Here is a 26,817-nt window from a genome sequence, read left to right as displayed (position 1 = left end):
ATTTTGTGACCACAATCCTTGGAAATGGAAATCCCAGAAGACCCAGTGAAAATGACAAATTTGTTCAAAGAATAGTCATTTCATATGTAAATATAGCAGAATAATTTCTAAAAAGATATTTGCAAAGATTCAGCAGTGATGGAAAACCTTCCCCACAAATGAGAGTTTTCTCAGAGCATACAGTCATCAGTTTTGCATGAAATGGAAAGTAGAGGATCATAAGACTGCACTGTTATTAGTTAACAGTGCAAATAGTTTTTGGTTGCTGAGTTATATATATAGGGGGGAAAGTAGAAACCACAGGATTAGGAATTCTAGTGGTAGGGAAAAATTGAAATAGGCCAGCTGTGATTTCTGAAAGTGTGAAAATCTTTTTAGCACATATTAATATTATTTGTATAGCTATTCACTCTGAAGTTAAAAACCTCCATTACAGAGGATAGCTCACTAAGACATACAGTGCATTAAGATATAAAGGAGAAATAGTTATACAATTTGAAGAACATGAGTCTGTGCTAGGACCTCTACATATATACTGTGATTGTTTAGATTCAGTTTTTTTTTTTTTTGTGGGACTCCGACGAGTGTGAGTGGGGGTGTCTCTGACTTTTTCTTGCCCTTTTCCTCCTACCGGGCTGCATTGTCATTGTCCATTGATATGAGGGTTTGGGCCTAGTACTATTGCATCTTTTTTGTACTGTGTTTAGACTGATACCCCTAGGAGGCCTGATCTCTTCTGAAGTGAAAAGAATGAGCAAGTGGATCTGGTAGCGAGGGGAAGGAGGTCTGGGGGGTTTGGAGGAGGGAGGGAAGGCTGCCTCCCTCAGGATGGAGGGATGTAGCATACTAGAGAAGAATAAATAAAAAGAAAAGTTCAGAGAATATGGTAAGGGGAGGCAAAGCAACAGGATATTTAAAGGAAAATTAAATACTTCATCCTGTAGGGAAGCTACAGCACAGAATCAAGCACAGAAAGCAAGCAACTCAATGGTTTCAGGAAGTCCCTGAAACTGATAAGATGCAATAGATTCTTCCCTCTCTAGAATATATGACCTCAATGACTGGTGAGAGCACTCTCAGACAATCTGAGCTGCCTGGAAAATGGAAAGACCAGGTGAGCAACTTCAAAAGGATACTCTGCTACACGTTCAGCTGTTTACATACATCCCAAGTTTCCAGTTGTCTTAAGCTGTCATTCATGTTGTGGTAGCTGTGGGTCATATAGCTTTCTTCAAGTTATTTTTGCTCATGTAAGAAATATCTCAACCATATTCCTGTAAGTAGTCTCAATAAAATCCAATGATTCATGAAGTTGTGCTTGGTGGTATCATTACTCTGGTCTGCTATTGGTTCCCTATTGGTTCCCTATGTTTGCATCCTCCCATTAAAAGTGTAAAGAACACTCATCACTAAAGCATCATCACACACTTAAGGATAGATAATAATGGGCAATTGAGATCAGTAACACTGCCATGCTTCTTGCAGACACTAATACAAATACCAGTGGATAAGAATGGAACCTACACATAAATTTAATAGCATAAGTTGACTTACATTCTCAACAATGTATACCAATAGTTGATTTATTCCCTAATGAGAACTTCCATTTGCTTAGTGATAAGTCGTATGCATAGATCTATCTATCCTAGAATATTAGCAAATATTTCAGCAGTAATCAACCAATATAAAGAACACACATTTGTTTGTTCATCATCCAGGGTCTTAGCCACAATTACTATCTAAAGGTTCACAGAGGGTTTGATTCATTAAATGAAAACTTACCATATATTTTCCTGGGTAGTGTGATTTTTTTTTGGTGTGTCATATGTGATTCATCCATTGACCAAAAACTACAGGATCTAGGATTTTATCACTTACCATTCAACTAAGAAGCCTTAAGTTGACAAAATGATACAAGACTCATTTGGAATACAATCTTGTGTATAAGATTTGATAAGTTTGGGAGTGATTCTCCTGACTATAGGACATTTGTTCTTTAATGGTCTTTAAATAAAAGCCATTCTGAGCTGCTATTTCTCCTATAGGTAGGGCTCTTGAGACCCGAAGCAGGAGATTGGAAGTAGATATGGTGCTGGATTTCATTATCTCTAGGAAGTGAATTATCTAGTGTGTGTTTTTGTCATCTGCAACTCTAGGTAAGTTTTATTTTAAATTCTGTATGTATAGTTTTCATAGTTCTACATTTGTATGTGTGCATGATATGTGTCTGTATGTGAGGATCCATGTGTGATACAACATATGTATAGACATCACAGGAAAATTACAGCCTTCCATTTTGTAGCATATGCCAAGCTAGCCAGCCTATGAGCTTCCAACAATTGGCCCATATTTCTCTCCAATCCCATTGGAGGAGTCATTCCTTTTACAGAAGCCTCTGTGAATAAATTCCACTTTTATGTAGGTTCTGATTATCCAAACTCTTAGGTTCTCAGTACTGATTGATAATACTGAGCCATCTCTGCACCCCAAATGTAGTTGTTGAGAGTAGAGATGTTTTACATTACATTGTGGAAATTGGTTTACAAGAGAAGCCAGAAAGAAACCCACTAACAAAATGTGGTATATGCATAAAATAGATTATTGTTTGCAAGGAAAAAGCAAAGGAAGATTGTTAGGCATTACAACACAGACAAATCCTGAAAGCTTTGCACTAAATGAAAAAAGCTGCCCACAAGAGATCACATCTTTTACAATGATGCTTAATAAAATTTAGTAGATGTTTATTCTGATCTTTTGTGGCACATCATGTCAAAAATGTAGGCAAATATTTGCTTTAAAACATATATAAATTGGATTCTTTATTCCATGAGATGGGAAACTATGCATGCTCTGTTCACTCCTGTAATTGCTACCTGCTCACACAATACCTACCACATGGAGAAAATATGATGAATGCATGTTAAAGAAAATAAGTATTTTGAAAGCACTGGAAATTGGCTTATACTTCATATGAAAATTCATTCTTTGATTTTGTAATTTAAAATGTTACAATTTTAATATTTTATGAATAAGTTTATTCTTTTTATTATTTTTTTTATTTTATACACCAACTCCACTTCCCTCTACCTCTAGTGAGTCCACCCGCGAGCCCTACCTTCTCCCCATCCCATCCCAATCCACTTTTCAGAGAGGGTGAGACCTCCCATAGGGAATCAACAAAGTCTGTCACATCACTTGAAGAAGGACAAAGTCTCTTCCCCTGCATCTAGTCTGAGCAAGGTATCTCTCCATAGAGAATGGGCTCCAAAATGCCAGTTCATGCAGTGGGGATAAACACTGGTTCCCTGGCTACTGGCCCCACAAATGCCCAAGTCACACAACTGTCACCCTTTTTCAGAGGATCTTATTCATGTTCCCCAGTCTGGAGTCAGTGAGCTCCCATTTGCTAAGGTCAGCTGTTTCTGTGGGTTTCTCCATCATGGTCTTGACCCTTTTGCTCATAATATAAATCCTCCCTCTCAACGACTGAACTCCAGGGAGTTCACCCCAGTGATTAGATGTGAATCTGCATCTGCATCTGCTTCCATCAGTTACTGGATGAAGGTTCTACAATCTGATTACAGGGTAGGGCACTTAAGGTATATATATATATATATATATATATATATATATATATATATATATATATATATATATATATTATATATATTTTATATAATTTATAAACATTTATAATATTTATATTATATATAATAAATATAATATTTATAAATATAAAAATATATATCCCTCTTTATATACCATTCTTTTCTTTCTTTCAAATTCATGGTCTCTTTTTGTCATTAATTTGTATTGCATCCATATATATTCATAAATACAACTTCATAAATAGTACATATAATACTATTTCTACATACATATTCAGGGCTGACCATTCGGTAGTGGATAACCAGTTGATGTGCTCTTCCCTTGGGAGGACTATTTCCTCTGCTCTCAGCATTCCTCAGCTGACTGTAGTTGTTAGTGTAGAGTTGAGGCCTAAGAGGCTTTACATTGCATTGGCTCTAAATTAGGTGTGAGGTCCTGAGTGTGTGAATTAAAGTTATAAAAATAAAGTTCAATTAACACTTTAGCACTGTCTCATTAGCATTAAAGATTTGCACAGTCCACTGTGCTTGAATGATTTGTAAGATTTTAATTAAATTGTCTCTGAGACATCTGATAAGACTGTGTTATGGTAAAGATGAAATGAGTGAAGTCAAGGGAAACAGAAAGTTCCTTGTTGAAAAGGAGAGAATAACCATATCCACTAATATAAATTTATCTAACTAAATATATAAATTATACTGCAAACTTAAACTCAGAAGATGTTATGTGAGAGAATTTCTCCAACATAACTAATTAACCAGGATCTTATAGTGAGATTATAAAAAAGGAAACATGTAACATCTGTTCTCTGGAAATGATACTTATTAAGTAGAGGAAGGGAAGAAAGAAGCCATGAGTCTATTTTTAAGCTTATTGATTTCAAAAAGTCCTTATCATTTCATAATTTACTGAATAAAACTCTCCAAAGATTAATAATAGACATCTATATTTTTAAAAATTTTAGGTATGATATTGAATTTCCAGCACTCTTAGATGTACAGATCTAAAGAAAATTTTTCATTATTCTCAACAATAAATGTTGCTTTCAATTAACTGGTTCAATAATTCTTTGTGTATTTATTTGATAGCCAAGATACAAAGTACAGTCTTGCTCTTGAGTACAAGGCAAACTGCCATTGAGTTTAGACTTGTAAATCTACTACATTTAAAGAAAGAATATACCAACAGTAAGTTGAATTAATTAAAAATTGGAAGAAAAAGTATATGTAAGAAAGACAAAAAGTCATATGAATAACTAGTAAAGTAGCAGTTATTTCTCTGTTGCTGTGATTAAAAACATCATGGACAAAACACTTTATATGAGAAAGAGTTTATTGGGGTTCATAGCTCCAGAATGTAAGAGTCCATCATGGCAGGGATGAATGACATGTTGGAAGGAGCAGAAAGGTGAAAGCTCACATTCTCACCTACCAACACAGAGACAACAAACTGAAACAGTGTGACACTGTGTACCCTCAAAACCTTCCCCAGAGACACATTTTCTGTAGTAAGGCCATATCTCATAAACCTCCCCAAACACCACTAGCTGTAGCTGTAGACTGTGTTCACATGCCTGAGCCTATAGCAGAGAGTTTTCATTCAACTCTCAACAGCTCTCCACAATTCCTTTAGAATTCTATTAAGGAAAGGCTGTACACTAGCTGTTGATCATACCTGTTTAATATATATCCTCAGGGGTCTCCTTGATAAAAAGAAAATGCATTACACTGCCTTACCTAGACATCATTAGAGAAATTACCATCTCTCTGAATTACTTACTGCCAGCTAATGTCATATTTATCCACTGCCCCCAATCATATATTGAAATCTCATTATCAATGTAATGGTATTAGCAGGTAAGACCTTCAGAATGTATTTATTTGTGACAAGCCCTCTTGAATGGTATCTGTGCCTTTGAGAAAACAGTCTAGCCTATCATACCCAAGAGCTACTCTGCCTTTCACTGTGTGAATCATTGTAAAGAAAACATCCAAGAAACCTGGACCCTCACTATTAACCAAAACATCAGGTGCTCTGAATTTGGGATTGTCGGCCTTTAGAACTGTGACAAATAGTGTTAATATTTAGGCATTTGTACTGGCCTGGCTTTGGTGTTCTGACAAGATGCTCCCTCAGCTGCTGCCATTAAGAGGACCACCTGTGCTTACTCAATATGTTCCCTTTTAAAAGTACCCTGCCCACTTCCGACTCCTCTCTATTTCTTTCTCTCCCTCTCTTTATCTGTCCGTACCCCCCACACCCGCCTCTCTGCCTCTTTCCTCTTTCCTTTTGCTCCTGTCCTTAAAGGCCAGTCTCCCTCCTCCCCACCCCCTTTTAATGATCATTTTCCCTTAATAAAAACCCTCCTCTTGAACTCTGTTGCATGGTGTCTTTCTCAAGCTGCTTTTTAAAAATTACCCCACATGGCACTTTGCCATAGGAGCCCAAATCTATATAGGCCAATATGAATGAAATATCTTGAAAATTGTTGATAAATGTAAGACTGTAAGACTCACACAATAGTAACAGTGAATGCCAGATACAATAGCACATGCTTCTGATACAAGCACTCATGACACAAAAGCAGACATACTGTGTTAAACTACAGCCTTAGCCACACAGCAAATTCTTGTATCAAAAACACAAGGCATGAATATGTATCTCGGTGATAAAACAATTGCTTACCACATGAATGACCCTGGTTTTCACCTCTACTACTTTAAAATAGAACTAATAGAAAGAAACAAGCAATGGATGAATGTTTTAAATTGCAGTCACTGGATGGGATCTGGAGCAAGGAATCAAGAAGCAGGAACTGTCCTTTTAATTGAAAAACAATAGCAAATCTTTATGGAATACATTGTGATGTTTAAGTTCATGTGTACATCGTACAATGATCAAAGAAAGCTAATTGATTATCTGCATCACTTTATATAGTCATCATCATCATCTGCTCTCTCTCTCCTGGTCTGTCTTGTTTTTGTCCCATCATCCTTTCATTTTCTTTTATTATTTGTCTTTTTGAGATTGTTTCATCCCAGTGTTTATCCCTTCCCCTGAGATAAAGCCAAATATCAAATAAGTCAATTATTTTCAGTTCCTAGAAGCAAACCCAGGCCATTGTATATGCTAGGCAAATGTTCTACCTCTGGGGTCAAATAAAACCTTTTTTTAAGTTTGGAATTTAAAAAAAAAACATTATTTATGAGAAAATTGGATTCAGAAAACAAATGTATTGGTTTAGTCACAGCATACAAACCACCTTGGGATAAAAAAAATTCAAGGATTTGGCTGCACAGAAGAGGAGGATACAGAAAGGAGGAGGAGCTAAAATGTATCCTAATATACTGAAGCTGAAGAGATAGCTCAGCAGTTAAGAATACTTGTTTGTTCAAAGGACAAGGGTTCAATTTCAGGCACCCACTTGGCAGCTCAGAACCTCCTGGAACTCCAGTTACAGACAATTCAATGTCATTTTATGGGCTCCATGTGCACCAGGCAAATGGGACAAAGACATAAATGGAGGCAAAACACCTATAAACATAAAATGAAAATTGAAAAGTAAATATTTTAATATGCAGTCAATGTCTATGAAATGAGTGTTTTCTAAAAGATGAGGTTCATTTGGGGGTGGAAGAGAAAAAGAAATCAGTTCATTTTCACAGATATTATAGGTCCTGGTAACATTTGTACATCCCACTTGGCATGGTAAAACATAAAAGTAGAGATGGACTTGAAGGTGCCGGATGAGTTATCACTTCTCACAAAAATTTATAAAAATTTCGGGTGTTGTGATAAATATAGAAAAAAATTCTTTGGATGAGAGTGGAAATGTGGGCCATGAAAGTTTACTGGGTGATTTTATTACTGAATGAAATAAAAAAAGAAACTTTCATAGGGTAAGATTTTACCAAATAATTCAACAAGGGTTTGCACTTCAAAACAGGTGCTAAAATCTGGTTCAAACCAGTTCTCTCACCAGTAGTCCTCTATTACTTCCAAGGCTCAGAGAACACATCTGCTGTAACCCCTCAATACTTTATTCTCTCAACATTTCCTCTCATGGACTCTGCTTTCTCTAAAATGTGTCATGGAAAACTTGGACTCAATTCAGCATCCCATCCCTAACCCTCAAAACATTGAACACCACTGTAGTTATATGTCTGTCTCAGAAAGTAGAAAGTGGGTTCACCCTGAGTATCCACAGAATAGTCTTCTATGCAGGAAAACCATGGTCTTGGAGAAGTTTGACAACAAGCCTACAGGGACTGAGCTGTCCCACCTATTATAGGCTGCTTGATTTATAAACAATAAAATCTCAAATCTTCAAATATCGAGAAACTGAATAATTTTATCAAAGAAATTTTGGCATTTAATATCTGAGCTTTGCATCTTTCCTCTATTGCATTTATCCATAACATATCTGAAATTGAGAATACATTTGGTCAAGACTATAAGGCCCCCTTTAATAAGGATGTCTCCGAGATACACCTCCCTCTGAAAGGGGTAATATAACATCAGATGGAGCAATTCTAATTCTGTCTAGGAAAAAGACAGTATGGTTTCTGTAGTGAACAAGCCTGAGGAGAAATCTCTTTGAGAGACAAAGGCTATAACAAGTCAGTGAAACATTTGGCAGCCATTATGAGTTTCAAGCTGTGTGGTGGTACATTCAGTGGTTGAATGGACACTACATGAAAGCATTAAAAAAGATTTGTTGGTGACAGCTGCCACCTCATCCATCAGCCATTGCAGGAACACATTGGAGTGTCCATTTACTTTCCCATATGGAGGTAGTGATCTGCCCAAAAATATAAACATTTGGCAACATTTCAGAACACCAAGAAATGAATACACAAGGACACGCATCTTATTTTCCTAAAAGTCAAACCTCTGTGTGTCATGGAAGATTAAGAGTACCAAATCCTTTTGTGATATTGTACATAGTGGTAATTATATCTTTATTTTGTATGAGAGAATGTAAGCTGTTAGTATTTATTTCTGCCTGTTATATGTAGTGCTAAAGAGAGAATAAATGTTCTGGGAAATCAGTGTTTTTTAACTAGAAGAGAAAAGATAGATCTCAGTAAATAACGAAAGGCTCAATTAGATTCTAAAGAGTTTTGTACAGGATATAGCTGCTTGAAGGTCCTAGGCTAAGAGATGCCAATAAAAAAACCTACCCTGTTATTAAAGAATGTGAGCATCTGTAGTCTTGAATTTTTTCTTGGATTAGAAATTTCCATAATTTTTGTGGAGTTTGTGCCTATGATATCTAGACATGGAAGGAAAGTTGGCTTTCACATGTTTTTGATTTTAAAAAGTATCTTCACAAAAACTACAATGTATATAATCAAAGCATTTTTGTGCCAAAGCCTGAGTGTTTATTACAGCTAGCACTGAGTATGCACATGACAGCTGTGTGTAGGAAGTATAAAAACACAAACCATATTTAACTTGAATGTAAGACTGGTTCAGCCCAGATTCACGTCTTGCTGAGAAGCTATCTAGCCAATGCTCTGCTTCTTTTTTCTTCTCTTTCTTTGTGTGTGCTCTGGAGAGAGACACAAGCAGGAAAGCTGAGTATATTGACTAAACACTAATTTCTCAGGTGGGAATTTGACTTACCAAAGCACAATGATGTAAGTATGAGGATTCTGGTGATGGGTTTCTGAAGTTTGGAATTTGCCTCTACTACTAAATAGCCATGTGACCTTCAATGAGTCCTTCAAATTCTTCTTTTACTATTGATACCCCTAAAATTCAGTGATGACTTGGTGCATGATTGATTTGCATTATCTTCTGATTACTCATTAACAACATAGGAAAGCACTGATAAATGTTCCTAGAACATGGTAAGCACAACCAACATGTTAACTACTACTGCAGAATACCTGGATAGGTAGTTCCAACAGTCAAATGAAAAAGCAATCACAGGCACATTTTAGTAGAATGACTGGTACCTAGTAAACCCACAATAAACGTTACCTGTTACTAGATTTTCTAATAAATTTAAATTGATAGTCTTGCTGTTGAAAAGAACTTACTCTTCAAAAATAACTTGCATCCAAGTGCAAGATTCAAGTGCACACTTGAAATCTATTCCCCTTACTTCTATTGGCATAGTGACTTTTAAAGATATTATAATGTACACTTGCCAAAAATATTGTAAGAATTAAGGGAGATAACCATTATAGAGCACTTTGTAATCTGAAGAAACTAAATTACTATATGTTATTATAACAAAGAAAGAAGTTATATAACCTCAGGTCCCACATATCATCACAGTCAAAAATGTACAGTTTTCAGAGTTAAACAAATTTTATCTGCCTTCTTAGTTCACTCTCCAAGAATCTTCAATTAAACTGATAAAAGACAGACTAACAAGAGAATCAAGCATTATTTGCACACAGAAGCTTACAAAAGCTTAACAAATGGGGAATATCTTATGTACCAACCATAGACAAAGAGGAAGAAATGAATGGGTTTCTAAAAGAAACTATTTGGAAAGAAGTTTGCAAACATGCTTATTTCATTAAGGCTCAGGTATATTTTCAGGGTAATATAATGTACCCCAATTTTGATCCTTGTGAATTTAATGATGGCCTCTCCCCTAGTAGAAAAATCTGTCTTCAAAGGGGAATTAATGCCAGAATATCTTCCAAGAAGTTCCTGTGTTACTGGAGGCAGTGATCTCATTGAACATGTTGATCCCTATTTTTTTTCAGGCCCAAACATTCTACTACCATCTCTAGGGTTGTTGTTGTTGTTTTTTACAATATCTGATTCCTGTTTTAAATTTTATTCCTATAAGTACTTTGCCTGCATGCTCTCAAGTGCATAAAGTGTGTGTGATGCAGGCAGCGACCAGTGGATCCTCTACAGCTAGAGTTACACATGGTTGAGAGGATCCATGAGGGTGCTAAGAATTTAATCTGGGTCCTCTGGAAGACATGTTAGTGCTTTAAATAGCTAAGGCATCTCTTCAGCCTCAATCATCTCTACAGTTCTAAGTGATACCTACATAGTCAGTGTAGTAACAACAATTTCCAGTTTCATATTGGAGAGTGCCCAGAATCGGATCTAATTTTCAAGACAGTTTATAGATGTCTAACAGGATCTACATTGTGGACAGACTAACAGGTTCCAGAATCTGTGTAACCCATGACTGCTGGGAATGAAATGTGAGGCAAGAAGATGATTTATCAGAAATAAATTTATTCCTTTATACAAAGGAACTAAAGTATAAAACAAACAAACAAAAACTAACAAAACAGGACTATATGAAGATTTTTAAAGTGTCAGAAGAGGCAGGAGAGATGGCTTCAGCAGCTGAGAATAAGTGCAATTCTGGCAGAGAAACCAAGTTCAGTTCCTGGCACCCTCAATGGGCGATGTTGAACTGCCTATAACTGCAGGTCCAAGGGATCTGACATTTTCTGGACTACACAGGCATCTGTACACTCACATGTACACATTCTCACACAGACAAGCACACAATCAAATAAATCAAAAAGTGTTTTTGAAAAATAAAACAAGTCCAGTGATAAGTTGAGTAAACATTGCTTGTAAAATCAGTAGTAAATGAAAAAGGAGCATCTTATAAGAGACACATTCCTACCATAAACTGAGGTTCAGCTAGCGATCTTGCCTAATTCATGAAGCTAAAAGTAATTCATTGTAGCTAGCTCTTATAATGGCAAGCCTTAAAAGGTCTGGGGGCTTTCAGTTACATACACCTTTCACTGTCTACAGATATTGGGATAAGCATACACATAATAATAATAATAATAATAATAATGATGATGATGATGATGATGATGATGATGATGATGATGATTGTAATAGCCAGAAAGCAAAGCCTGGTCAAGGAAGGAAAGAATTATTGGGAATAAATTAACTTTACAGAATTCTTAAGTAGTAAATTGGCTTTTAATTAATAATGCACTCGACCTTTTATAATGGGATGATTTTTCCTCATTGCTGGATCACACCACAGAGAAGGGCCATGCTTCAGTATTTGCATCAGGTAGCAAAAAGCCCTAGTGACTGATTATCGTTTTTAGTTTGTTTGAAAAGAAGATATTTTCCTATAGAAGTATCATTATCTAAGCTTGACATTAAGTGAAGAAAATAATTTTGGATTTAAAGAATGCTAAATCATTTTTAGTTTCATTTTTTAAATTATAACATTTCTCCCTTCCTTTTCATCCTACAAACTTCCCATGTACTCCTTCCCCTCACCTTCAAATTTATCCTCTTTTTTCAGTAAGTGTCAGTGCACACATATTTCTACTGATAACTAGGAACCAGCAGGTAAGCTGTGAGGAGTTATATATAAAGCATCACTCCATGAGTGTAAAGTCTCAGTCTTAGAAAGCCTTCAAATATTCTGAATAAAATTATTTCATTTTTCCACTGATCCAGGAGTTTTATAATTATTATGAAAACTATGCATAAGAGAGTTTAACAATCAAAATGTGATTTCTAAACAACTCTCTAATCATTATCTTTGAAGGAATGCATTTTATGTTTCTGGTGAAATGTTTCTGATACCTACTATATAACCTTTTCTACAGGAAAGAGGAGGAGGTTCCTAAGAATTAGAAAGTAAATGAAAGGTTCCCGTCTGGGAGGACTGAAACTTGGAAAAGTGTCAAGGACCCTTTCCCAACAAAATAAAAAGGAAGAAACAGCTACCAGGGGAGGAATGGAGAACTAGCCAGACTACAGAGAGAAGAGACACTCAAGAGTGCTGAGCTGCCTTCAGCTGCATAGAGGAATTATGACTTGTCACTCGTGTTGGGCAGGTTTTTACAGTGCTGCAGCTGCCTTTGAGACATCCCTGATTCCTCAAGTATCTTCCACCAATTATTATTAGTAACTATTAGTAACATTTTTATAAAGAGTCATTGGTTCAACAAGATGGACAGTCATTACTTTGGTCAGATAAGAGCTCCCTTTTTGGGATGATTGATGTGTGTGTTTCACTTCCTCAGGATGTCTTTCACAGAACAGTTCCTGAAGTAAGATCTACTCCCCATTTCTTCAATTAAATGAATCAATAATGCTCCCAAGTAATACATTTTAATAAAGCCTAAACATGTTTCCTTTTGTTTACAACAAAACTAGTAGTGGCATATAATAGTAAAATAGCTATTTAATTTTACAGATATGACACTGGCTTCCTAAAATTAAAGATTAGGAACACATTAGAGAAAACAAAATTCAAATATGTGATATAAAAAACGATTGAGGGACCTGTTGTTGCCAGAATTAGTAGTTCTTTCTAGGTTGTCTTTGCCCACTTTCCTTTTGTTTTGTTTTTTTGTTTGTTTGTTTGTTTGTTTAATTTTACATCTTTCTTAACTTCCACTTACTCACTTATTTGGGATATCTTCAGACACTATATATATATATATATATATATTGAGTCTTGTCTAAACCAACAATGAAACATGGTATCCATTTATTGTAGAGGCTGAAATTTTTCTTTTAATCTTTGTGAAAGTTTGGTTACATAATGATTTAGATTACCAAAATAAAGCATCTTTTATATGTAGAAGCTCTCTACAGGAGCTCTCAGGAATTCAGTTTATTATTTTAAAACACCGTGGTTAATGACCTACTGAACAGCTGTGCTTAGTTGGCATTCAATTTGTTTTCACCCAGACTTTCTCATCAAGCATTGAACCTGAGAAGAGATGGAAACAAAACATTTTTGCTTAGTAGATGACACAGATATATGTCTCAGGGACAAAACTGTGCTCAGTGGGAGAAAAAGGCCTGCCTTCTGTACTTGTGGGTTCTACTTCCATGAATTCATCCAATGATGGACTAAATCTGCATCTGTTTCTTTTCATTCCTTGATGCAATGTAACAAGTATTTGTATATCTTTTACTATGTGTTATGCATTAAAACAGTTGAGATAATTTAAAGTAAAAGAGGAAGTAACCAAGTTGTCTTAACATCCTGTGCCATTTTACCCAGAGGTAAACTCAATCCCTTTTGAGTTGTAAGAGAAGCCTTCATCTGAAATAGCTAAAGTTATTACCTCTATGAAATCTCAGACCAAAAAGAGCTGAGCTTCTGGGTCCTCCTGCCTTATATTCCTCTCTCCACCCAGTCATATCACTTCCTGTCTCCACCTCCCTAGTAATGGGACTAAAGGTGATTAAAAGCCCATGGCTCCCAAGTACTAGGATCAAAGGCATGAGATTCCAAGTACTGGTATCAAAAGTGTATGCTGCCTGGCCTCTATGGTTAACTAGTGGCTAGCTCCACCCTCTGATCTTCAGACAAGCATTATTTTTAAGCACAACCAAAATATCACCATGATCCAGATCTTAAATCAGACCTTGAGTGTCTTTATTGTGGATATAATGATCATTTGAATTTACTAAGACCTCTTATTTAGTCTACATTTAAATGTCATCCAAAATTCCACTTTGGTGAAAGTTTGTTGGCAAGCTGTTTACATTAAGAGAAGGAACTGGAAGCTTCAAGATATAAGGCCCAGCTGGAGGAAATCATCCGGGTGCCTTTAAAGTCTATGTTTTGGACCCTGGCCCTGGTCCTGTTTTTGTTTCCTTACTGCCTTGAAATTAAGTTGTTTCCTCAGACACACATTTTGCTCAGTGGTCAAGAGTTTGCATAGCATTAATGAAACTAATTTTTTTAGAATGTTTCTGTTCTAAAATAAAACAGAAAATGATTTTTAGAAGCACTATTAGCCATATAAAATTATGTAAAAGCAAATCAATATCCATTAAATACAAAGGAAATTACGTATCTATGTTTAATTACCTAAATTTCAAATGTAGGGAAAATTGCAGTAGATTCAAAGCAAGTGTTCAGAAAAGGAAAAATAGTGGCTTGTTGGGCATCTGACACTTGCTACTTTGATCAAAGAATGAAATTAACTTTGTATATAATGGAAACAGTTGTTATGCACAACCCAGCCCAGTGAACTGAAGCAAATTATATGGTGTTTGTGATGATTTCTTCTAGAGATACATGCCTGAATCTAGCGAGCTGATGCCATATAAGCCAAGACATAAGTATGTTCAGTAGTAAATTAAAACAACAACAACAACAGGCAGTGATAGAAACCTGAGGTGTTCCCATAGCATGGTATGATGCAGACTATGATGAGTGATTTCGCCCTTGATATGTTTGCCATAAGGTGTGTCATCACTGCAATCTGTCAGATGATGAAATGGCAGTAATGTACCATTATTAATATCCTGAGTTAAAGTTTATAAAATGAGCCACCCTACACAAAAAACTGTAAGCAATGGAGGTAAGCTGGGACCCAGAGATGTGGCCTTCCCCAAGGAAAAACACACCAATTTGTTCTCCAGTGACAAATGGTTAACCCTGAAAACATGCATACATTTAGCATTATACAGGCCAAATAGATTATATCAGAAACACACACATATGTTCATCAATAACATTAGTGAAATAAGAGCGCATGAATTTGAAGGAGAGAAAGAAGGGCATATGGGGGGGCTTAGAGGGAGAAAGGGGAACTGAGAAATATTGAAATTAAACTAATCAAAAAAGTAAATTTAATAAACAGAAAAAAATCTAAACAAGTCCAAACTCTTCAGTTGCAAAATGCAAAAAGACAAAATGACCATGACAGAACTTCTTAGTTTGTAAAATAAATGCGTATGATGAACATGAGGTTGAAAAGTCAACAGGCACATCACACATTGATACACTTTTTTCATATTAGTAATCTCTATTCACTCTCAGAATATTTATAATGTATATTCATGTCTATATTATGATAGACTGCAAGGACCGACTTTCATGAGAAAACCTGTCTTTTTCTGCTTGAGACCCTGTTGTGTCATCTGTTTTATTCAGAATTTCTTTGGCTTCATTTAGTGCAAATGGAGCATGTGGATGTAGTATTTCTACCTGAGTTAGAGTGGAGATTGCCTCTGTTGATTTTATGTGACAAAACATGACTCTCTTAACAGGTATTAGGGGTTAGATCATGTACAAAATTTCAAGTGGTAGGCAGGACCTGAGAAACATTATGTTTGTACCATCCAGTCTTACAATTATGCAGTGTTGTGTATTCAAGACTACATTAAAGGGGCCAGTTCTTCTGGATATTGCATATAAATATGAACATAAAGCTATAAATCACATACTTGGGGGTATTATACAGTCTTGGTCATTGTTTTTCCTAAAACTACTTTCTCAGAAATAAGCTATGGTCAAAGTCCCTCATCTGAAAGCAGGATAGTAAATGATAAACCCAATAGTAAACAGAAGAAGGAGGGCACACAGTGATTGAAGGGAAGTAGCTGGGCTTTTGATATATTGTGTTTAAGAGTAGCTTTGCTGTCCAGTGATATCCATTAGCCTACAGGTAACCAATTTTTGCTTTTGAAATAGCATGGCAAAACCAACTTCTACAGTGCTTTCTTTAAGGAGTATGTTTGCTTCTTCAGTTACCATGTGGGAAGTGACGCTCAAGAGCAGGTATTTTTAGAACATCAAAGTATGACAAATGGTATTACAACTTTAAATCACACACAGCATTTGAAGAACAAGTAAGCAGGTGTCTTTAAGTGACTTTCATTTGAAAACTAATTTCTATGGTAAACTATTTGTAATGTGTATAATTTATGATTAACACAGCAAATACTGACAACATTATGGGAAACAACTATACCTCAAAAAATCAAATTATCTCTTTCATCCAATATAGTACTTTACTACTATAGTACTAAATATCAAAATGTAAGACATCACATGAATAATGAGAAGCATTTCATCTATTCACGTAATGGTTTTACATTTTCTTTGGGAAAATTGAGATGTCATAATTCTGTCATAAGTAAGAAAATTCCCTAATGGCAAGGAGAAGTTGTTGAGTTGGAAATACAGTTCATGAAGTTGAGGATTTGAAAGGCATACGCATGTGTGTGTGGTCAAAAGTGAACAAATGTATATCTCAGTTTGCAAAGAGCTTGCTGCACAAGCATGAAGACCAGGGTTTGATCCCCTATCATTCCTCAGAAAATGTAGATCCATGCACTTGGTTTGAGATCTACAGTGATGATTTATGGTACACATGAATTCTAATGAATGGGCATCTTTACCCTATCCAAGATATCTGGACCCATAACCCTTATAAAATTTTCTACCCCAAAGCTGTATATCAAGGACTCTTTATCTTTTATCCTGAGATGAAAACATGTACAAACAGTATCTTCTTCAGAGTCTCTGAAATCTTAGGCCCATTTGTGCCTCTTCCTGTTGAAATTTTGAAATGCTTGGTAAAATTACCACTGTGTAGATATATATTGTGATGGATATCTTATAATAAATGGAGACTTGAGGGTTCTTGGTCCCTTGGCACTTGTTCAGGCATTTTACCATCACCAGATTTCCAAAATGAATCTGTTTAATGAGATATTGTCATTCTTAAAACCATACATATCACCTCAATAACTCTCTTAACATACTTTACATTTTAAACAGAATATAGATTTTCTTCATGTTGCCAATATCTGGTCACTCATGTGATCCAAATAATGAATCATTTTATAACAGCTAAGAATTTTTCTAGGATCAATCAAACATGAAAGATTAATTAATTAATTAAAGATAAATATTTAAGATAGGAATACAGTATATTGAGTCCTGAAGTCTCTCCTTTTCTAATGGAAGGCAAATGAAAGTACTTGTGTCTTGAAGGAGTTCACATCTGTTTAATTGATCTTGGTCATTCTGACTGGTATGAGATGAAATCTCAAAGGAGTTTTAATTTTCAGCTCTCTGATAACTAGGATGGTGGCTATTTTTTAACTGTTTCTCAGCCATTTGTGTTTCATCTTTGGAAAACTTACTTTTTAATTCTATACCCTGTTTTTTAAGTGTTATCCAGGATGTGAGAAAAGGGAAGTATTAACACTGTTAATATGAATCTGTTATTTTTGCAAAGGACTTACCATCAACGTATTAATATTGGATTAAACACATTGAGTGTATCATAGTTACTGTTAACAACCACTAATTAAACAATGAGGTTTAAAGACCACATAACTAATAAGTTATATATTTCTGTTTAAATCTTTCTGTTCTTCTTCCATGGCCATTCTTTCTTTTAAAATACTTGGACTTTTCTTCTTCTTGTCTCTCAGGAGTTCATAATCTGACCCGTGAAAATACAGTTGTTGAAGATGTGATATGTAGTCAGATTTTTCTTTGGGGCACCAATTCAAAAAAAAAAAAGGTTTATGAATGTGTGGCTTTAGCTTAGGCTTGTCCCACTCGTTCTTATAACTTAAATTAACCTATGTATTAATTAATCTTCATTCTGCCACATGCCATTATCTCTCTTTCATTTTGTACCTCCTGTTGTCTCTTCATCTGGCTGGCAACTATGCCTTTATTTTTCCAAGAGTCCTCTGTGTCCCAGAAGTCCCACCTAACCTCTTCCTGCCTAGCTATTGTCCATTTAGGTCTTTATTAAGCCAATCACAGTGACACATCTTCACACAACATACAATGATAGTTTGTTTTTTACTTAATGAAATTATAAACAGGCTTCCTTTTCATTATCCATAAGACTGTTACAATGAGATGATCACAATCAACAATTAGCATCCTTACTCGCTGCTAGCCTCCTGTTAGCCTAGATGATTTAGACTCACTGGGACATCCATAGTTAATCCAGATAGTCATGCCAAAATGTGAGAAACACATTGACAGGTTTTGTTGTTGCTTTTCAGGAGAAAAAAAAAAGATAAGTTTACTTACTGTCATGGACTGGTGTTTGTGGGGCTGCAGTTGGGACCAGCAGAGAATCCTTGGGTCTGTTCCTGAGTGGGAGAGTGTGGATGAGGGAAGTGTCAGGAGGGCCGTTTCAGTCCATACTGAATGCACCTGTTTATTCATACATTCTCTTGAGTAACCAATCGAAAGTGGGGACAGACTTCTATTATCATATATAAAGGGTAAATAGCAATTACTTCCCTTAATCCTAAAGACACTGTGATGGCAAGTACTACTTGGCCTTCAGGCACTTCATAGCTGTAGGTATCACCTAGCCTTCAGGATGAGTGTAAACTCACCTGGGTCCAAGTCTATTGTTATTTATATAGGAGCCATTCACCATCGAGGCAAGGGCACCCTGTAGCTATTAAACCAATATCTTAAAGACAATAAGGAGTATTCAAGCTCTCCGAACTTGTGGCAAGATCGAATGGGCTTCCATATATGGGTCCTGACAACTTACACTATTAGGAAGGCTTAAGAGTTCACCACCTACGACCTGGAAAACTTACATAAAAGCTCACAGAATGCTAAGGTTACATTGTAAACTAGCAATGGATGCTTCTCCATACCTAGGGCATTTTGTCATTTCTCTCATTCTTCCCTTTTTTCATCATTAGGTATGCACCCGTTCCCTATGAACAACAGGAGATGCAAGAACCAGTTTCAGCTTCTCAGTTATCAATATGATACACTCATTTCTTCACCTTTCTTTAAATTACACTGTTGACCTTCTGAACAGAGCATAGTTTTCTTACCTAGCGTGTTGTCAAGAAAACTCTTGTGATAGATCAGGAATTAGTTTGAGTGGCAAGTTGACAATAATGTAGTCCTTTTTCAAGAATATCGTGTTTAGTGCATGAGTAAGTCATAATCAATTTGAAATATCCTTCTGTCCTCCTCCCATCATCTGCCAAATGTTCCTAGAGGTATAATCATTCACTAACCCATTGCTTAGGCAGTGACATGTAATTAAAATGGCATCATTGAAATAGGATGTGAAAGTGGGAATTCCCATAAGAGGATACTACCTTGTAAAATATTATAGGGAACTTCTTCTTGGGTTTGTTTTAAATTTTCATCAAGCTTGGTAGACCCTGTGTTTATGAAAGAATTCAGCTTCCTGTTAAAATAAATACCTTAAGTAAGTGCATTCCCTATATGTATTTCATTCTGCATTAAATACATATAACATTTATTGAACTTTCACTCATTAGTAAGCAGTATTTACAAAACTTTTGACTCTAACACGCTGCCAGTAACAATTATCTTTGGAAAGAGATGCTTCATTTTCTTCATATTTATTTACTTATTTTGTGCGTATGACATTGCGTATGTGTGTAGTCAGGCCTCTCATACCATGTGGGTTCTCAAGACTGACATTCAGGAAGCACCATTGAAAACTCCTGAGAAGTCTCACAATCCTTAAATTACTTTTCGATATATATATCTTACCTCAAAGTTTTTATGAGAATTTTTACCCTTCTTTAATATTATGTATTTTATAAAACATAGCCTTTGAAAAATGTGTAAGCATTTCAACAGATGCTTGTTAAAACATTTCAAAGGGAGCAAAAGCGAGTATATGTTTATTAGCCACTTTTTATTTTAGTGTCTGACAAAAGTAAGAACTAATCCATGTAAATTACTGCATAATAATGTTGCTAGAAACAGGCATGAGTTCTGTCTTGTGGTTACTCTTTGTATTTTTATTTGGTGGGGGAGGGGGGTTGTGTGCTTCTCAATTGGGAACATTGTAGATAAACTTATGTGACAATGTCAAAAAGTTGGACATTTCTGTATGTGTGAGAAAGGGGGCTTATACAGACAGAAGTAACAGAGTAAGTAACCAGTGTTCTGCACAGACAGGAATCTGTGGAAGTCTAGTACATGGGAAAGAGCTCATACCTCCGGAGGTACAGCCTGGTGCAGACTGATACAGAGGGGACAGTGATATGGAATCAGGAGTTGCTGTGTGAGAGACATTATGGGTAGCAGAAATTCCTGAGAGCTGCTACTAGAGAACATGGAAATGAGTAGATTGAGTCAAAACTTAGAAAATAAACTCATATGTATATTGCCTTCTTTCCTTGAGTTTTGTATCATTCAGGGTTTATCACATACTGGGTATGCACTGGTCTCCTGGCTATCCTGGGCTCTTTTCATGCCCCTTTGGATATTGGGGAACTCAAGATAGCATTCTCTTTCAATAGTTTCAATTGTTACCAAAATATTAATTCCCAAATACATATGTCCAGACTGGACAATTACTCCAAGTTTAAGATACCTTGTTTTATTTCTGAAATTAAAAGATCCAACAGTATGGGTGCACACATGTACACACACACTCAATGCAAGAAGGTGGCTAATGAAACTAATTACACATGACACCTAGTCTTTCTCTCGTACTCTCTGTCTCTACTAGTGACCACTGTGAATTTTGTAGTTGTTCAAGTTTGAAGTCTTTTACAATAGTTCCCCAAATAGATATTTCCACTTTAGGTGTTCTTTGGCTTAGAAAATGGAGATTGCCAGAAGATCTTCAATTTAGCTAGAAGTACAGCTAGACTTAGAAAGAAGCTGAGCTTCCTGACTGTTGAGTCAACATGTATTATGCAGCTCCACCTGAGATTTTCAGAGGATTTCCAGCCATCCATTTCTATCCTGTCAGGATATGCCCATAATATACCAGATGCTCTTGTCTTTTCATTTTCCCATTATTAAAATGTCTTTTTATCACTCATCCTGAAAATTCCAATAAAATATTGGGTTTCTTCATTGTGCTAGTTTCCATCTGAAGCTAAAATGGTATTTAAAGTGGTAACCAGCACTGTTCTGATTCATTTAGTGCATAAAGACCCTAGAATGTATTTCAAGAGGTCATATTTGAAACCTTAAATTCCATTTATTGTAGACCACAATACAACATCCACTCTACTAGTCAATTGTTCATAAAACTCTCCTTGCGGTGAATATTTCCTAAACGTGTTGTACAGTGAACTATACTTTGCCTGCATAAATAGTTTATTTAGGGATCTTGGCAATTCTCTGAAGATAGAAGCAGGTAGTCTTCTTTGTCTCAAAAACTCGTGGTCCCATGAAGCCAATTTCTAGAGCTATTCACAGTCAAAGACACAGGTAGACACAGATAGAAGAACTAGGGAAGTCAAGGATCATTTCTGATTGAAAAAACATATCCTCTGTGATTCACACACCTGCTTGGCCAAACAAATTTCTATTCAGAATTCAAAGAAATGAATTCAGAACATTTGGAAGAAAGCCTTTGAAGGCTGTTTAGCTAATTTCCCAAGATAATAGCAGGCATTGTATCATGGGGGTTTTTTTGGTGCTTAATACATAGAACCATAAAAATTGTTTTTTTTAGGTTTAGGGTTTTTTCTTTTAATAGAAAAGAGGGTTAAATGAAAAGTTACTGTCTTATTTGCCTGAAAGGAGAAAATGATACAGGCTTTTAATTTTCTTTCATGAATTGAAAGTATTTCAAAATACAAAATACTTTGTAGGATAATAGAAAGGAAATGAACAGAGGCCTTAAACTGCTATTTCATTTTGTGTTGACACATCCACAATAGAACATGGCATTCAGTATATCTTACAATGGTAAAACAGAAGAATACAGTGGTAATGAACAGTGCTTAACACAGTCTGTCTCATTTTTCAAGACTTAAATGTCCTGTAGAATGAGTTCAAAGAAATGAAATTTTGTAAAAAGAGAGATGGAAGGTAAAAACTGAGCATAAACTGTGACCCTTCCAAGTATCTATAGCTGTAAGAAAGACAAAAGCAAAAGAGGGACAATAAATAAATCCAAAGCAAATTGGTTGGGAAGAAGCCTGTCTATGAATTAAAAAAAAAATTGAAAAAGTAATGCATTGTGAATCATCTAGATAGCAATTACTTTTAATAATATTTAAAACACACATAAAATAAAAAGTAATAATAAGTAAGAAAACTGGAAGAGAGTATATACATTTGGGGAAATTGACTCAGTATAGGATTTTCCATGCATATAGTATAAGTAGCCTAAATCTCTAAGCTCTCATGTATTAATTTTAAAACCAGGTGTTTTTGCATTTTCATTGGATATTAAAATCTATTTTGTGTCATTTCTATTCAGAAGACCTTTCAGTTTCCAGCTCAGTCAGCAACTGCAATGCCTCCTCAGGGTTCCTTCATTATGGCTGGTTAGCCTACAAATGTTGCTCTGATAAGATAGTAGGCTGGGGTTGTTCATGAGGTTCTCCCTTTCCAATGCGCTACCTATGACAATATGAACCTCACTAATGAGAGATTGATTTGAATGCATTTGAAAATAAAATTTCCACCCACAAAGTGTTAGCTCATGAGCTAATCATGGCTGCAAATAGCAAAGAGAAAAATGGTCTTCTGAAAACAGGGCAGTTCTGGTAGTAATGAAAGAATGAGTTGTCAGAATCAATGTTACTGAGCTTCTAGAAGAAAGGAATCAGAGGATCTTTGTGGTACTGAGTAGGGGTGCAACCAGGAAGGAACTGAAGAAAATGTCCACTGAAATTCTACCTAAGCAACATTCTATTCTAAGGTGCTAATCTACTCACAGCAACTCTCTTCTAGATGTTTCTAAATGTTGCCACATCTATTTTCAGTTGGAGCATACAAAATTAGTTCTGAGAAAAGTTCAATTTTCCAGTCTACACACACATGGACACACAGACACACACACACACACCATACTCACACTCTATAAATTATCATGTTTATGCTCAACTTTAAAAGTCTTTGCTAAAATACATTTGAATATTGAGTGATAGTAAAACATATTCATCAATAAAAAATTGTAGTGAGGCAGTCACTCATATCTTATAGGCAAATCTGATTTACTTTTCATGATCCTATTCACTGATGAGTTATCTACTACTTTCTTTTGACTATTGGTTGCCATTACATTACAGAAAAGAAACAACTTCATAAGAAAAGTCAGTCAATTCATTTATAGCTCATATATGAGGATGGGTGACAAGAGAATAAATCAAATATCTAAAATCTTTCTGTCAGATACTGTGACAGCAAGCATGTAACAAAAAAGAAGTTTTTAATTTTAGCCAAAATAATTATGAAAACTGGTAACCTCACAAAGTTGAAAGGATTAACTAACATTCATTAAAAGAAGTTTATTTGATTTTCAGTTACTCAATTCAGTTATAAAGCACCATTTTTAGCAACATCATCTAACATGCATTTCATTTTTTTGAACTATTCATACTCAAAACAAAATGACAAGGTAGAGGAGCTTGCTGACTCAGCAGGTCCACATATTAAAAACAATCTTATATATCATATACTTCTGTAATGTCTCCATTGACCTAGCATTAGCTCATTAAATGTCCTTCCTCAAGGAGATCAAGTTCTCTCCATTTGCATAGGTTCAACACTCTGAAAAACTACCTAGAACTCAGCTACTTCTCTGGCTTTGCTTTTTAATGACAATGGTAAAACGGTAATGGCAGCCAGAGAAAATCATGCATTGACTAGCCTGTACTATTTCAAGGTTCAGTTTTGCCCTCACCAATGTATATTTGTCTGATTTTCCTAGTGTTTTTGCAAGAATTTCACTTTAAATACCAGCAAATTGATATCAAAGGATCTATAGTGACATCCAGGCATCTGTGTAAACCCAGAAGCTCTCCTAAAACTGGCACAATGTTTAACATCACGCTCATAGGCTAGGCTAAGCCTATAATTTTTTGGAACTAGCTGCTGTGTGATTTAGCAGCACTCTGAAGAAATAATATAGGTGAATACAATGCACATTGCACATCACCAGAGGGAGAATGGAGTTGAACATTTTGTTATGTGTATTCCCCCTTGCATTTTTGTTCCTATTTCTTTGCTGTCATGTTGCCTCTTGTAGAAAGGGCAATCCTCATTATAGATAAGAACAAGGTTAGGTAGGTAGCTTTGTTCTCGTTATACAAGCCACAGTTTCTACATGGCTTCTTTCTGGCACATCGTTTTTCCAATTCTATAGTGAACACGTATTCTCAATTGGATGATGGAGATATATATTGAAAATATTCTTCTATAACCGTAGATATTTCACAAGGTTTTATTCTAAAAAAAAAAACAAACATTTGAACAAAAGAAAAGAAAGAAACATCAAAACTTATAAGTAGCTTATAAAAAATATTGTCTGTGTCAATGAGATAAAGGCAAAATACAAGCATGGGGATTTTATCTTAAAGCAACTGAAGATCACAGAAAGATAAATCCACAGGTTCCTTCAAATAGAAAAGACTCGATGTAAATAATTTTATGAGTGTGTCTAAGAAAACACTTGTAGAGGTGTAGAAAATCTAAGGAAAGGGGGAAACAACCATATAGGTCACCTTCACTAAAATGTACCACTTTGGACCACTGCAGCTTAACTCTAATAGGTAAGAACACAGACTTCTGTTGTGGCCCATATGAAGAAGATGAATTAGTATACTTGCTATGTTCAGTTGTTGCTTGAATTCTGTTGTGGGGAAGAATAATTTCTTATTTATAGCTCAGGTAGAAGGGAAGTACATGTCCACACATAAACTTCAGACAGTGACATCAAGAACCCAGCAGAACATCAGTGAAATTATATGGGAATTATACCAGAACATCAGTGAAAACATAAACGAAGCAGCAACTGGAAATCGCCCTGACTCCAGTGAACTGATCGTGCAGATCCCTCTCTAAGTCTCCACTAATGTCTCATATGCAAAGGTAGATACCAACATCTCTGGAAGAACTTGTGTTAAGAAATCTACAAATCTTCTAATCAACCATTTACCTCCTTTTTTTCTCCTCTTATTTTTTATCTCTAATTCATTCTTCCTTTCTCCCTTTTTCTTTCATTCTAGAAGAATAATAAAAATAAATATTACAGTATTATTTGCTATGTTATAAGAGATGAAATCCTTAGATATCTATCTTATGTTCCAAAAACATATTCTAGAGACTGTAAAGTTTAATAAAATGGTTAACTTGACTCATCTGTGGAGGTCTCATGTCATGTGGTTACATCTGGTGACAGCATTCATGCTAGTAGAGGCCCAAAATGGTAGAGAATATAACATAGGAAGAGATAGGGAATTCACACACATAATCTGATCTCTCTACCTTCAGTTATAAAGTCAATAGTAATCACGGAGTTTCTTCCTTCTGTGAGTTTTCTGATTCTAATTATATCCCAAAGATCCCACATCCACAAAGAACTGACAGACCAAGTGTGGGTCCCTATAAGGCCTCACAATAAGAATCAATATAATAAATAAACACTTTAGGGCCCACTCAAACATATATTCAAACAATGGCAAAGGCCATATTAGAATAATTTTTGTACTTTCATTTACAAATATACTTTAATGAAAACAATCACTCAATGCATTTTTTTTATTCTTTGAAAATGTCATTCATGCATTCAATGTCTCTTGATCAGAGCTACCTTTCCATTCCCCCTCAACTTCTTCCCAAAATCTTGAATCACTTCTCCCTCCTTTTTCATGCTCCCCATTATCAACCTTGTTCTCATTGATTTGTCAAGGAAAGAGTTTGTTTTTAAACTATTCCAGAGAAAGCGTGCATAATGCCTGAGATGGCATGACAGCAGACATCTAGAGCAAGAAACTAAGAGATCACATCTTAACCAAATAAAAGAACAGAGAGTATTTATTTATATTCATTAACCCACAGAGTCCAGTTATTTCCACTCAAGTACACATACATGTGGATTCATTCACAGGATATGGAGAACCTACCAGTGTTCACATCTTCAAAGAAAAGCCACTCTCCACTTTCCAGAAGTAATCAACTTCCAAGGGTTCCTCAGGTATTGTTGGAGACTCAGTAGACCACCCCCGACAATACAAATGGGAAGTTTCTTCAATTAATTCTTTTAATTTCTTTATATTATAATTACATTGTTTCCCCCTTCACTTTCCCTCCCATTCTCTCTCTCTCTCTTTCTCTCTCTCTCTCTCTCTCTCTCTAAATATATATATATATATATATATATATATATAATGTGTGTGTGTGTGTGTGTGTGTGAGTGTGTATGTGTGTGTGTGTGTATAAGCATATACATGCATATTCCTCAATATGCAAGTACAACCTTCTCAGTCTATATAATGTCATTTGCATGTGTGTTCTCAGAGATGACAATTTGGTATTGGATAACCAGTTATCTTCCCTGAGAAGACTAGTTCTCTTGCTCTTGGTATTGCTTAGTTGCCTATAGTTATTTGTAGACTATTGAAGTCTCCTGAGCTTTACTCCATCCATATTACCAAGCAGGGAGTATTTTTTTAATTATAATTGTTTGGCCAATGGCTCAGGCATATTACTAACTAGCTCTCACAATTAAATTAACCCAT

The sequence above is a fragment of the Cricetulus griseus genome, chromosome 4 (genome assembly GCF_003668045.3).
Source record: "Cricetulus griseus strain 17A/GY chromosome 4, alternate assembly CriGri-PICRH-1.0, whole genome shotgun sequence".
Taxonomy (NCBI): Eukaryota; Metazoa; Chordata; class Mammalia; order Rodentia; family Cricetidae; genus Cricetulus; species Cricetulus griseus.
This window is presented reverse-complemented; position numbering follows the sequence as displayed.